Raw genomic sequence first — 231 nt, 5'->3', positions numbered from 1 at the left:
CCTCAGCCACTGCCCGGCCGGGGGAAGCCGCGGTCCGGCGCTCACCTGCACGGGTCTCACATCGCGAGCGCGGGGGCCGCAGACGCTTCCGATCCCGCCGCCACAAGCCGACCCCGTCCGGCAGCACCAAGCTCTTCCGCTTCCGGGTCACGTGACATCAGCATACCGCTTCCGGGCGCAGGCGCTGACCCGGCTGGCCTGACGTCACGGGGGAGGGGCGGAACCGAGCCG

General features: G+C 73.6%; 1 protein-coding gene across 1 annotated transcript in view; it reads right to left on the bottom strand.

Annotated features, from left to right (window-relative positions):
- Positions 1–134, bottom strand: part of ZBTB43 (zinc finger and BTB domain containing 43) — a 15977-nt gene extending 15843 nt beyond the window's left edge. The window contains exon 1 of the mRNA XM_019510926.1: positions 46–134. The gene's annotated coding sequence lies outside the window, so the exon portion shown is untranslated. The remainder of the gene's footprint in view (positions 1–45) is intronic.
- Between the last annotated feature and the right edge of the window lie 97 nt (positions 135–231).

This window comes from Gavialis gangeticus, unplaced genomic scaffold (genome assembly GCF_001723915.1).
Source record: "Gavialis gangeticus isolate Ggan-Ray unplaced genomic scaffold, GavGan_comp1, whole genome shotgun sequence".
Lineage (NCBI taxonomy): Eukaryota > Metazoa > Chordata > Crocodylia > Gavialidae > Gavialis > Gavialis gangeticus.
The sequence above is the reverse complement of the archived record's forward strand: the minus strand, read 5'-3'. Positions and strand labels throughout refer to the sequence as shown.